Below are 15,170 nucleotides of genomic sequence, written 5' to 3'. Positions count from 1 at the left end.
CTGTCAGATAAAATATACAATGCCCTTTTTTACTCTTTTTGAAAATATATACACCAACTCAATATGCCCTCTCATGAAAAATACTGAAATTCAAATTTTACCCGAATTGAAAAAATCTAAATATACTCTAGGCAACCCAATATTAAAAGCAATATTTCTCTGGATATAATCTGACTGAAAAAATATAAAATGCCCTTTTCTACTCTCTTTTGTAGTATATACACCACCTCAATACGCTCTCTCAGGTAAAATACAGAAATTCAAAATTTACGTGAATCGAAAAAAATCTATATAATATCTAGACGCCCCAAAGTTAAACGAAATTGGCTCTGAATATAGTCTGTTAAAAAAATACACAATTCCTGATTCTACTCTGTTTTGGAGTATATACACCAACTCAGTATGCTCTCTCATGTAAAATACCAAAATTCTAATTTTACGCGAATCGAAAAAATCTAAATATTATCTAGGCACCCCAAAGTTAAAAGCAAAATTGCTCTGAATAAAATATGTCAGAAAAAATACACAATGTTCTATTCTACTCTGTTTTGGGGTATATACACCAACTCCATGTGCTCTCTCATGTAAAATACAGAAATTCTATATTTCAGCGTATAGAGAAAACTCTAAATATTATCTACGCACACCAATGTTAAAGCAAAATTGCTCTGAATATAATCTGTCAGAAAAAATATACAATGCCCTTTTGTTCTCTGTTTTGTAGTATATACACTACCTCAATATGCTATCTTATGTAAAATACCGAAATTCAAATTTTACGCGATTCGAAAAAAATCCAAATAATATCTAGGCGCCCCAAAGTTAAAAAAAATTGGCTATGAATATACTCAGTTAGAAAAAATATACAATGCCTTATTCTACTCTGTTTTGGAGTATATACACCAACTCAGTATGCTCTCTCATAGAGAATACCGAAATTCTAAATTTACGTGACTGGAAAAAAATCTAAATATTATCTAGGCGCCCCAATGTTAAAAACAAAATTGCTCTGAATATAATCTGTCAGAAAACATATGCAATGCCCTATTCTACTCTGTTTTGGAGTATATAAACCAACTCAGTATACTCTCTGAGGTAAAATATTAAAATTCTAATTAGACGTGAATCGAAATAAATCTAAATATTATCTAAGAACCCGAATGTTAAAAGGAAAATTGCTTGGAATACAATGTGTCAGAAAAAATATACAATGACCTTTTCTACTCTGTTTTGGAGTATATACACCAACTCAATATGCTCTCTCATGTAAAATACAGAGATTCTATATTTAGGCGAATTGAAAACAATCTAAATAATATCTAGGCACCCCAAAGTTAAAAGAAAAAGTCTCTGAATATAGTATGTTAGAAAAAATATACAATGCCTTATTCTACTCTCTTTTGGAGTATATACACCAACTCCGTATGCTCTCTCATGTAAAATACCAAAATTCTAACTTACCCGAATTGAAAAAAATCTAAATATTATCTAGACACCCCTATGTTAAAAGCAAAATTACTCTGAATATAATCTGTCAGAAAAAATATACAATGCCCTTTTCTACTCTGTTTTGGAGTATATACACCAACTCAGTATGCTCTCTCAGGTAAAATACCGAAATTCTAATTTGACGCGAATCAAAAAAAAACTTAAATAATATCTAGGCGCCCCAAAGTTAAAAGAAAATGGCTCTGAATCTAGTCTTTTAGAAAAAATGTACAATGCCTTGTTCTACTCTGTTTTGGAGTATGTACACCAACTCAGTATGCTCAAATGTAAAATGCAGAAATTATAATTTTACCCAAATCGAAAAAATCTAAATATTATCTAGGCACCCCAATGTTAAAAACAAAGTTGCTCTGAAGGTATTCTGTCAGAAAAAATATACAATACCCTATTCTACTCTGTTTTGGAGTATATACACCAACTAAATATGCTCTCTCATGTAAAATACAAAACTTCTATATTTAAACGAATAGAAAAAAATCTAAATATTATCTAGGCACCCCAATGGTAAAAGAAAATTGCTATGAATATAATCTGTCATAAAAAATATACAATGCCCTTTGCTACTTTGTTTTGGAGTATACACACCAACTCAATATGCTCTCTCATATAAAATACAGAAAATCATATTTTACGCTAATCTAAAAAAATCTAAATAATATCTAGGCGCGCCAAAGTTAAAAGAATATGGCTATGAACATAGTCTATCATAGAAAATATACAATGCTTTATTCTACTCCGTTTTGGAGTATATACACCAACTCAATATCCTCTCTCATGTAAAATACAGAAATTCTAATTTTACCCGAATCGAAATAATCTAAATATAATCTAGGCACCCTAATGTTAAAAACAAAATGGCTCTAAATATTATCTGTCAAAAAAATATACAATGCCTTATTCTACTCTGTTTTGGAGTATATACACCAACTCAGTTTGCTGTCTCCTGTAAAATATTGAAACTATAATTTTACGTGAATCGAAATAATTCTAAATATTATTTAGGCACCCCAATGTTAAAAGCAAAATTGCTCTGAATATAATCTGTCAGAAAAAATATACAATGTCCTTTTCTACACTGTTTTGGAGTATATACACCAACACAATATGCTGTCTTATATAAAATAAAGAAATTCTAATATTACGCGAATCGAAAAAAATCTAAATAATATCTAGGCTGCAAAAAGTTAAAAGAAAATGGCTCTGAATATTGTCTGTTAGAAAAAAATATACAATGCCTTATACTACTCTGCTTTGGAGTATATACACCAACTGAGTCTGCTCTCTCTTGTAACATACAAAAATTCTATTTTTACCCGAATCGAAAAAATCTAAATATTATCTAGGCACCTTAACGTTAAAAACAAACTGCTCTGAATATAATCTGTCAAAATACATATACAATGCACTTTTCTACTCTGTTTTGGAGTATATATACCAACTCAATATGCTCTCTCATATAAAATACCGACATTCTAATTTACGTCTATCAAAAAAATTTAAATAGTATCCAGGAGCCCTAAAGTTAAAAGAAAAGGGCTCTGAATATAGTCTGTTAAAAAATATACAATGCCTTATTCTACTCTGTTTTAGAGTATATACACCAACTCAGTATGCTCTCTCATGTAAAATACTGAAATTCCATATTTAAGCGAATCGAAAAAAATCTAAATATTATCTAGCAGTCTTAATATTACAAGCAAAATTGCTCTGAATATAATCTGTCAGAAAAAATATACAATGCCCTTTTCTACTCTGTTTTGGAGAATATACACTAACTCCATATGCTCTCTCATGTAAAATAAAGAAATTCTATATTTAAGCGGATCGAAAAAAATCTAAATATTATCTAGGCACCAGAATGTTAAATACAAAATTGCTCTTCATATAATCTGTCACAATAAATATACAACGCCCTTTTCTACTCTGTTTTGAAGTATATACACCAACTCAATATGCTCTCTCATGTAAAATACAGAAATTCTAATTTTACGTGAATCGAAATAAATGTAAATAATATCTATGTACCCCAAAGTTAAAAGAAAATGGCTCTGAATATTGTCAGATAGAAAAAATTTACAATGCCTTATTCTACTCTGTTTTGGAGTATATACACCAACTCAGTATGCTCTCTCATGTAAAATACCGAAATTCTAATTTTAGGTGCATCGAAAAAAATCTAAATATTATCTAGGCACCCCAATGTTAAAACAAAATTGCTCTGAATGTAGTCTGTCAGAAAAAATATACAATGCCCTATTCTACTATGTTTTGGAATATATACACCAACTCACTATGCTCTCTCATGTAAAATACAGAAATTCCATATATAAGTGAAATGAAAAAAATCTAAATATTATCTAGGCAGCCCAATGTTAAAAGCAAAATTGCTCTGAATATAATCTGTGAAATAAAAAATACAATTCTTTTTTCTACTCTGTTTTGTAGTACATAAACCAACACAATATGCTCTCTCATGTAAAATACAGAACTTCTATATTTAAGCGAATCGAAAAAAATCTAAATATTATGTAGGCAACCCAATATTAAAAACAAAATTGCTCTGAATATAATGTGTCTGAAAAAATACACAATGCCCTATTCTACTCTTTTTATTAGTATATAGACCAACTCTATATGCTCTCTCATGTAAAATACAGAAATTCTATATTTAAGCGAAACGAAAAAAATTTAAATATTATCTAGGCACCCGAAGGTTATAAGCAAAATTACTCTGAATATAATGTGCAAGAAAAAATATACAATGCCGTTTTGTAATTTGTTTTCGAGTATATACACCAACACAATATGCTTTCTCTTGTAAAACACAGAAATTCTAATTTTACCTGAATCGAAAAAAATCTAAATATTATCTAGGCAACCAAATGTAAAAAAACAAAGTTGCTCTAAATATAATCTGTCAGAAAAAATATACAATGCCCTATTCTACTCCGTTTTGGTGTATATACACCAACTCAGTATGCTCACTCATGTAAAAAAAAGAAATTCTAATTTTACATGTATCTAAAAAAATCTACATATTATCTATGCACCCCAAAGTTAAAAGAAAACGGCTCTGAATATAGTCTGTTAGAAAAAATATACAACGCCTTATTCTATTCTGTTTTGGAGTATATACACCAACTCAGTACGCTCTCTCATGTAAAATACCAAAATTCTAAATGTACCCGAATCGAAAAAAATCTAAATATTATCAAGGGACCCGAAGTTTAAAAGCAAAATTGCTCTAAATATAATCTGTCAGAAAAAATATACAATGCCATTTTCTACTCTGTTTTGGAGTATATACACCAACTCAATATGCTCTCTCATGTAAAATACCGACATTCTAATTTTCCGTGATTCGAAAGAAATCTAAATATATTCTAGGCACCCAAATGTTAATAGCAAAATTGCTCTGAATATAATCTGTCAGAAATAATATACAATGCACTTTTCTACTCTGTTTTGGAGTATATACACCAACTCAATATGCTCTCTCATGTAAAATACAAAAATTGTATATTTAAGCGTATTGAAATAAATCTAAATATTATATAGGCACCACAATGTTAAATGCAAAGTTGCTCTGCATATAATCTGTCACAAAAAATATACAATGCCCTTTTCTACTCTTTGTTGTAGTATATACATCAACTCAATATGCTCTCTCTAGTAAAATACCGAAATTCTAATTTTACGCGAATCGAAAAAAATCTAAATAATATCTAGGCGCCCGAAAGTTAAAAGATAATGACTCTGAATATAGTCTGTTAGGAAAAATATACAATGCCTTTTTCTACTCTGTTTTGGAGTATATACACCAACTCAGTATGCTCTCCCATGTAAAATATCGAAATTGTATTTTTACGTGAATCGAAAAAAATCTAAATATTATCTAGGCACCCGAATGTAAAAAACAAAATTGCTCTGAATGTAGTCCGTCTGAATAAATATACAATGCCCTATTCGACTCTGTTTTGGAGTATATACACCAACTCCATAGGCTCTCTCATGTAAAATACAGAAATTCCAATTTTACCCGAATCGAAAAAATCTAAATATTATCTAGGCACCCTAATGTTAAAAACAAAATTGCTCTGAATATAATCTGTCAGAAAAAATATACAATGCCTTATTCTACTCTGTTATGGAGTATATACACCAAGTCAGTATGCTCTCTCATGTAAACTACTGAAATTCTAAATTTACGCGAATCGAAAAATATCTAAATATTAGCTAGGCACCCCAATATTAAAAACAAAATTTCTCTGAATATAATCTGTCAGAAAACATATGCAATACCCTATTTTACTCTGTTTTGGAGTATATAAACAAACTCAGTATGCTCTCTCATGTAAAATACCGATATTCTAATTTTACGTGAATCGAAATAAATCTAAATATTATATAGGCAACCGAATGTTAAAAGCAAAATTGCTCTGAATACAATGTGTCAGAAAAAATATACAATGCCCTTTTCTACTCTGTTTTGGAGTATATACACCAACTCAATATGCTCTCTCATGTAAAATACCGAAATTCTAATTTTACGAGAATCGAAAAAAATATAAATAATATCTATGCGCCCCAAACTTCAAAGAAAATGTCTCTGAATATAGTCTGTTAGAAAAAATATAGAATGCCTTATTCTACTCTGTTTTAAAGTATATACACAAACTCAGTATGCTCTCTCCTCTAAAATAGAGAAATTCTAATTTTACGTGAATCTGAAAAAATCTAAATATAATCTAGACTGCCCAAAGTTAAATGCAAAATTGCTCTGAATATAATCTGTCAGAATACATATACAATGCACTTTTCCACTCTGTTTTGGAGTATATATACCAACTCAATATTCTCTCTCATGTAAAATACCGACATTCTAATTTACGTCTATCAAAAAAATCTAAATCATATCTAGGTGCCCTAAAGTTAATAGAAAAGGGCTCTGAATATAGTCTGTTAAAAAATATACAATGCCTTATTCTACTCTGTTTTGGAGTATATACACCAACTCAGTATGCTCTCTCATGTAAAATACCGAAATTCTAATTTTACCCGTATCGAAAAAATATAAATATTATCAAGGTACCCCAATGTCAAGAACAAATTTGCTCTGAATATAATCTGTCAGAAAAAATATACAATGCCCTATTCTACTCTTTTTTGGAGTATATACACCAACTCCATATGCTCTCTCATGTAAAATACAGAAATTCTAATTTTACCCGAATCGAAATCATCTAAATATTATCTAGGCACCCCAATGTTAAAAACAAAATTGCTCTGAATATCATCTGTCAGAAAAAATATACAATGCCCTGTACTACACTTTTTTGGAGTATATAAGCCAACTCAGTATGCTCTCTCATGTAAAATACCGAAATTCTAATTTTACGTGAATCAAAAAAAATCTAAATATTATCTAGCCACCCGAATGTTAAAAGCAAAATTTCTCTGAATATAATCTGTCAGAAAAAAATATACAATGCCCTTTTCTACTCTGCTTTGGACTATATACACCAAATCAATATGCTCTCTCCTGTACAATACCGAAATTCTAATTTTACGCGAATTGAAAAAAATCTAAATAATATCTATGCGCCCCAAAGTTAAAAGGAAATGTCTCTGAATATAGTCTGTTAGAGAAAATATACAATGTCTTATTCTACTCTGTTTTGGGGTATATACCCAAACTCAGTATGCTCTCTCCTGTAAAATAGAGAAGTTCTAATTTTACGTGAATCTAAGAGAATCTGAATATTATCTAGGCACACCAAAGTTAAAAGCAAAATTGCTCTGAACATAATCTGTCAGTAAAAATATGCAATGCCCTTTTCTACTTTGTTTTGGAGTATATACACCAACTCAATATGCTCTCTCATGTAAAATACCGAAATTCAAAATTTACGTGACTCGAAATAATCTAAATATTATCTCGGCACCACAATGATAAAAACAAAATTGCTCTGAATATAATCTGTCAGAAAAAATATACGATGCCCTATTCTACTCTGTTTTGGAGTATATACACCAACTCCATATGCTCTCTCATATAAAATACAGAAATTCTATATTTAAGCAAATTGAAAAAAATAAAAATATTATCTAGGCACCACAATGTTAAATGCAAAATTTCTCTGCATATAATCTGTCACAAAAAATATACAATGTCCTTTTCTACTCTATTTTAAAGTATATACACCAACTCAATATGCTCTCTAATGTAAAATAGCAAAATTCTAATTTTACGTGAATCAAAATAAATGTAAATAATATCTATGCGCCCCAAAGGTAAAGGAAAATGGCTCTGAATAATGCCAGTTAGAAAAAATATACAATGCCTTATTCTACTCTGTTCTGGAGTATATACACCAACTCACTATGCTCTCTCATGTAAAATACAGAAATTCTAATTTCACCCGAATTGAAAATATCTAAATATTTTCTAGACACTACAATGTTAAAAACAAAATTGCTCTGAATATATAGTGTCTGAAGAAATTTACAATGCCCTATTCTACTCTTTCTTGGAGTATATACACCAACTCCATATGCTCTCTCATATAAAATACAGAAATTCAATATTTAAGCGAATCGAAAAAAATCTAAATATTATCTAGGCACCCGAATGTTAAAAGCAAAATTGCTCTGAATATAATCTGTCAGAAAAAATATACAATGCCCCTTTATACTCTTTTTTGGAGTATATACACAAACTCAATATGCTCTCTCATGTAAAATACCGAAATTCTAATTTTACGCTAATTGAAAAAAACCTAAATAATATGTAGGCGCCCCAAAGTTAAAAGAAAATGTCTCTGAATACAGTCTATTAGAAAAAATATACAATGCCTTATTCTACTCTGTTTTGGAGTTTATACACAAACTCAGTATGCTCTCTCCTGTAAAATAGAGAAATTATAATTTTACGTTAATTTAAAAAAATTTAATATTATTTAGGCACCACAAAGTTAAAAGCAAAATTGCTCTGAATATAATCTTTCAGAAAAAATATACATTGCCCTATTCAACTCTATTTTTGGGTATATACACCAACTCCATATGCTCTCTCATGTAAAATAAAGAAATTCTATATTTAAGCAAATCGAAAAAAATCTAAATATTATCTAGGCACCACAATGTTAAATACAAAATTGCTCTGCATATAATCTGTCACAATAAATATACAACGCCCTTTTCTACTCTGTTTTGAAGTATATACACCAACTCAATATGCTCTCTCATGCAAAATACAGAAATTCTAATTTTATGCGAATCGAAACAAATGTAAATTATATCTATGTGCCCCAAAGTTAAAAGAAAATGGCTCTGAATATTGTCTGATAGACAAAATTTACAATGCCTTATTCTATTCTGTTTTGGAGTATATACACTAACTCAGTATGCTCTCTCATGTAAAATACCGAAATTCTAATTTTACGTGAATCGAAAAAAATCTAAATATTATCTAGGCACCCCAATGTTAAAACAAAATTGCTCTGAATGTAGTATGTCAGAAAAAATATACAATGCCCTATTCTACTCTGTTTTGGGGTATATACACCAACTCCATATGCTTTCTCATGTAAAATACAGAAATACTATATATAAGTGAAATGAAAAAAATCTAAATATCATCTAGGCACCCCAATGTTAAAAGCAAAATTGCTCTGAATATAATCTGTGAGATAAAAAATACAATGCTTTTTTCTACTCTGTTTTGTAGTACATAAGCCAACTCAATATGCTCTCTCATGTAAAATACAGAACTTCTATATTTAAGCTAATCGAAAAAAATTTAAATATTATCTAGGCACCCGAAGGTTATAAGCAAAATTACTCTAAATATAATGTGCAAGAAAAAATATACAATGCCCTTTTTAAATTTGTTTTGGAGTATATACACCAACACGATATGCTCTCTCTTGTGAAACACAGAAATTCTAATTTTACCTGAATCGAAAAAAATCTAAATATTATCTAGGCAACCAAATGTTAAAAACAAAGTTGCTCTAAATATAATCTGTCAGAAAAAATATACAATGCTTTATTCTATTCTGTTTTCGTGTATATACACCAACTCAGTATGCTCACTCATGTAAAATAAAGAAATTCTAATTTTACATGTATCTAAAAAAATCTAAATATTATCTATGCACCCCAAAGTTAAAAGAAAATGGCTCTGAATATAGTCTGTTAGAAAAAATATACAATGCCTTATTCTACTCTGTTTTGGAGGATATACACCAACTCAATACGCTCGCTGATGTAAAATACCGAAATTCTAATTTCACACGAATCGAAAAAAATCTAAATAATATCTAGGCACCCCGAAGTTAAAAGAAAATGGCTCTGAATATAGTCTGTTAGAAAAAATATACAATGCCTTATTCTCCTTTTTTTTGGAGTATATACACCAACTCAGTATGATCTCTCATTTAAAATACAGAAATTCTAATTTTACCCGAATAGAAAAAATCTAAATATTATTTAGTCAACCCAATGATATTAACAAAATTGCTCTGAATATAATCTATCTGAGAAAATATACAATGCCCTATTCTACTCTGTTTTGGGGTATATACACCGACTCCATATGCTCTCTCATCTAAAATACAGAAATTCTGTATTTAAGCGAATCGAAAAATATCTAAATATTATCTAGGCACCCCAATGTTATAAGCAAAATTGCTCTGAATATAATCTGTTAGAAAAAATACACGATGCCATTTTCTACTCTGTTTTGTTGTATATACACGAACTCAGTATGGTCTCCAATGTAAAATACCGCAATTCTAATTTAACGTGAATCGAAAAAAATCTATATATTATCTAGGCACCCCAATGTTAAACGCAAAATTGCTCTGAATATAATCTGTCAGAGAAAATACAAAATGCCATTTTCTACTCTGTTTTGTATTATATACACAAACCCAATATGCTCTTTCATGTAAAATACAGAAATTGTCATTTTACCCGAATCGAAAAAATCTAAACATTATGAAGGCACGCCAATGATAAAAACAAAATTCCTCTGAATATAATCTGTCAGAAAAAATATACAATGCCCTATTCTACTCTGTTTTGGAGAATATACACCAACTCCATATGCTCTCTCATGTAAAATACAGAAATTCCACATGTAATCGAACCGAGAAAAATCTAAATATTATCTAGGCACCACAAGGTTAAAAGCAAAATTGCTCTGAATATAATCTGTCAGAAACAATATATAATGCCCTTTTCTACTCTGTTTTGTACTATACACACCAAATCAATATGCTCTCTTATGTAAATTACAGAAATCCTAATTCTACCTGAATCGAAAATAAATATTGCCTAGGCACCCCAATGTTAAAAACAAAATTGCTCTGAATATAATTTGTCAGAAAAAATATACAATGCCCCATTCTACTCTGTTTTGGAGTATATACACCAACTCCATATGCTCTCTCATGTAAACTACGGAAATTCTAATTTTATGTGAATCGAAAAAAATCTAAATAATATCTAGGCGCCTCAAAGTCAAAATAAAATGGCTATGAATATATTCTCTTAGAAAAAATATACAATGCCTTATTCTACTCTGTTTTGGAGTATATACACCAACTCAGTATGCTCTCTCATGTAAAATACCAAAATTTAAATTTTACATGATTCGAAAAAATTTCAATATTATCTATGCACCCTCATGTTAAAATCAAACTTGCTCTGTATATAATCTGTCAGAAAAAATATACAATGCCCTATTCTACTCTGTTTTGGAGCACATACACCAAGTCCATATGCTCTCTTATGTTAAATACACAAATTCTATATTTAAGTGAATCGAAAAAAATCTAAGTATTATCTAGGCACCGGAATGCTAAAAGCAAAATTGCTCTGAATATAATCTGTCAGAAAAAATATATAATGCCCTTTTCTACTCTGTTTTGGAGTATATACACCATCTCCATATGCTCTCTCATGTAAAATACCGAAATTCTAATTTTACGCAAATGGAAAAAACCTAAATAATATCTAGGCGCCCGAAAGTTAAAAAAAATGGCTCTGAATATAGTCTGTCAGAGAAAATACACAATGCCATTTTCTACTCTGTTTTGTATTATATACACCAACTCAGTATGCTCTCTTATGTAAATTACAGAAATTCTAATTCTACCTGAATCGAAAATATCTAAATATTGCTTAGGCACCCCAATGTTAAAAACAAAATAGCCTTGAATATAATCTGTCAGAAAAAATATACAATGCCCGATTCTACTCTGTTTTGGAGTATATACACCAACTCCATATGCTCTCTCATGAAAATACTGAAATTCTAATTTTATGCTAATCGAAAAAAATCTAAGTAATATCTAGGCGCCTCAGAGTTCAAAGAAAATGGCTCTGAATACAGTCTGTTATAAAAAATATACAATGCCTTATTCTAATCTGTTATGGAGTATATACACCAACTCAGGTTGCTCTCTCATGTAAAATAGAGAAATTCTAATTTTACCCGATTCGAAAAAATCTAAATATTATGTAGGCAACAAAATGTTAAAAACAAAATTGCTCTGAATATAATTTGTCAGAAAAAATATACAATGCCCCATTCTACTCTGTTTTGGAGTATATACACCAACTCAGTATGCTCTCTCATGTAAAATACCGAAATTCTAATTTTACGTGAATCGAAAAAAACCTAAATATTACCTAGGCACCCCAATGTTAAAAAAAAAATTGTTCTGAATATAATCCGTCAAAAAACTATACAATGCCCTATTCTACTCTGTTTTTGAGTATACACACCAACTCCATATGCTCTCTCATGTAAAATACAGAAATTCTATATTTAAGGAAAACAAAAAATATCTAAATATTATCTAGGAACCTTAATGTAAATAGCAAAATTTCTCCGAACATAATCTGTCAGAAAAAATACACAATGCCATTTTCTACTCTGTTTTGTAGTATATACACCAACTCAATATGCTCTCTCATGTAAAATTCTGAAATTCTAATTTTACGCGAATTGAAAAAAATCTAAATAATACCTAGGCGTCTCAAAGTTTAAAGAAAATGGGTCTTAATATAGTCTGTTTGAAAAAATATACAATGCCTTATTCTACTCTGTTTTGGAGTATATACACCAACTCAGTATGCTCTCTCATGTAAAATACAGAAATTGTATATTTAAGCGAATCGAAACAAATATAAATATTATCTAGGCACCCGAATGTTAAAAGCAAAATTCCTCTGAATATAATTTGTCAGAAAAAATATAAAATGCCCTTTTCTACTCTGTTTTTAGTATATACACCAACTCAATATGCTCTCTCATGTAACATACAGAAATTCTAATTTTACCCAAATCGAAAACATCCAAATATTATGTAGGCACCCAATATTAAAAACAAAATTGTTCTGAATATAATCTGTCAGAAAAAATATACAGTGCTTTATTCTATTCTTTATTGGAGTATATACAGAAACTCCATATGCACTCTCATGTAAAATACCTAAATTCTAATTTTACACGAATCGAAAAAAATCCAAGTTACATCTAGGCACCTCAAGGTTCCAAAAACATAGCTCTGAATATACTCTGTTAGAAAAAATATACAATGACTTTTTCTACTTGTTTTGGAATATATACACCAACTCCATATGCTCTCTCGTGTAAAATACAAAAATTCTAATTCTACCTGAATCGAAAAAATATAAATATTTTCTAGGCACCCCAATGATAAAAACAAAATTGCTCTGAATATAATCTGTGAGAAAAAATATACAATGCCCTATTCTACTCTGTTTTGGAGTATATACACCAACTCCATATGCTCTCTCATGTAAAATACAGAAATTCTAATTTATCGTGAATCGAAAAAATCTAAATATTATCTAGGCACACCAAAGTTAAAAACAAATTGCTCTAAATATAATCTGCCAGAAAAAATATACAACGCCCTATTCCACTCTGTTTTGGAGTATATACACAAACTCAGTATGCTCTCTAATGTAAAATACCAAAATTCTAATTTTACGTGAATCGAAAAAATATAAATATTGTCTAGGCACCCCAATGATAAAAACAAAGTTGCTCTGAATATAATCTGTCAGAAAAAATATACAATGTCCTATTCTACTCTGTTTTGGAGTATATACACCAACTCAATATGCTCTCTCATGTGTAATACCGCAATTCTAATTTTGCGTGAATCGAAAAAAATCTAAATAAAATCTAGGCGCCCCAAAGTTAAAAGAAAATGGCTCTGAATATAGTCTGTTAGAAGAAATATACAATGCCTTATTCTACTCTGTCTTGGAGTATATACACCAACTCAGTATGCTCTCTCATGCAAAATAGCGAAATTCAAGTTTTATGTGAATCGAAAAAAATATAAATATTATCTATTATCTAGGCACCCCAATGTTAAAAACAAAATTGCTCTGAATATTGTCTGTCAGAAAAAATATACAGTGCCCTATTCTACTCTGTTTTGGGGTATATACACCAACTCCATATGCTCTCTCATGTAAAATAGGGAAATTCTCTAATAAGCGAATCAAAAAAATCTAGATATTATGTAGGCACACAAATCTTAAAAACAAAATTGTTCTGAATATTATTTGTCAGAAAACATATACAATGCCCTATTTTACTCTTTTTTGGAGTATATACACCAACTCATTATGCTCTCTCATGTAAAATACCGAAATTCTAATTTTACGAGAATCGAAAAATATCTAAATAATACCTAGGTGCCCCAAAATTAAAAGAAACTGCCTCTAAATATAGTCTGTTAGAAAAAATATACAATGCCTTATTCTACTTTATTTTGGAGTATATACACCAACTCTGTATGCTCTCTGATGTAAAATAGAGAAATTCTAATTTTACCAGAATCGAAAAAATCTAAATATTATCTAGGCACCCCAATGTTAAAGCAAAATTTCACTGAATATAATCTGTCCAAAAAAATATACAATGCCCTTTTCTGCTCTATTTTGTAGTATATACACCAACTCAATATGCTCTCTCATGTAAAATACAGAAATTCTAATTTTACCCGGATCGAAAACATCTAAAAATGATCTAGGCACCCCAACGTTAAAAGAAAAATTCTCTGAATATAATCTGTCAGAAAAAATATACAATGCCCTATTCTTTTTTGTAGTATATACACCAACTCAGTATGCTCTCTCATGTAAAATACCGAAATTCTAATTTTACGCGAATCGAAAACAATCTAAATAATATGTAGGCGCCCCAAAGTTAAAATTAAATGGCTCTCAATATAGTCTGTTAAAAAAAATATACAATGCCTTTTTCTACTCGGTTTTGGAGTACATACAACAACTCAGTATGCCCTATCATGTAAAATAAAGAAATTCTAATTTTACCCGTATCGAAAAAATCTAAATATTCTCTAGGCACCCCAATGTTAAAAACAAAATTGCTCTGAATATAATCTGTTAGAAAAAATATACAATGCCCTATTCTACTCTGTTTTGGAGTATATAAACCAACTCGATATGCTCTCTCATGTACAATACAGAAATTCTATATTTAAGCGAATCAAAAAATATCTAAACATTATCTAGGTACACCAATGTTAAAAGCAAAATTACCGTGAATATAATCTGTCCGAAGAAATATACAATGCTTCATT

This window comes from Callithrix jacchus, chromosome 6 (genome assembly GCF_049354715.1).
Source record: "Callithrix jacchus isolate 240 chromosome 6, calJac240_pri, whole genome shotgun sequence".
Lineage (NCBI taxonomy): Eukaryota > Metazoa > Chordata > Mammalia > Primates > Cebidae > Callithrix > Callithrix jacchus.
Note: the sequence above shows the minus strand (reverse complement) of the source record.